The 663-nt window shown below is 52.3% G+C and overlaps 1 pseudogene; it reads left to right on the forward strand.

Annotated features, from left to right (window-relative positions):
- Positions 1-243: 243 nt before the first annotated feature.
- On the forward strand, positions 244-361 carry LOC124712640 (annotated as a pseudogene).
- Positions 362-663: the final 302 nt, after the last annotated feature.

The raw sequence follows: 663 nt of genomic DNA on the forward strand, positions 1-663 counted from the left end.
AGAGCCCATCCAGGATACGGTGGCCGATGTGCAATGACCAATTTCGGTACAAAGCGCGGGGCGAGTTCATTTGTTTGTTCAGAAGCGGAGGACGACAGTGTCTTCCACATTTCGGCCGGTCGGGAACGACAGAATCGAGGCCACGCCCTACACTCTTTCTCAAACGATTTTATGGAAACTTTTCAGCGAAAAAAATCATTTTTGCTTTACTTATAGATTTATATGTCAGGCTCATGACGATGTGCCAACGGCCTTGCCGCAGTGGTAACACCGGTTCCCGTCAGATCACCGAAGTTTAGCGCTGTCGGGCTGGGCTAGCACTCGGATGGGTGACCAGCCGGTCTGCCGAGCGCTGTTGGCAAGCGGGGTGCATTCAGCTCTTGTGAGGCAAACTAAGGAGCTACCTGATCGAGAAGTAGCGGCTCCGGTCTCGGAAACTGACATACGGCCGGGAGAGCGGTGTGCTGACCACATGCCCCTCCATATCCGCATCCAATGACGCCTGTATGTGAGGATGACACGGCGGCCGGTCGGTACCGTTGGGCCTTCATGGCCTGTTTCGGGAGAAGAGAGAGGAGTTTCACGATAAGGTGACCATCATTTCGTTAAAGGTCATAATTATTTGTGATATTTACGTGGAAGTAAGACACTGTGCGAAATTCG

Source organism: Schistocerca piceifrons, chromosome 8 (assembly GCF_021461385.2).
Source record: "Schistocerca piceifrons isolate TAMUIC-IGC-003096 chromosome 8, iqSchPice1.1, whole genome shotgun sequence".
Lineage (NCBI taxonomy): Eukaryota > Metazoa > Arthropoda > Insecta > Orthoptera > Acrididae > Schistocerca > Schistocerca piceifrons.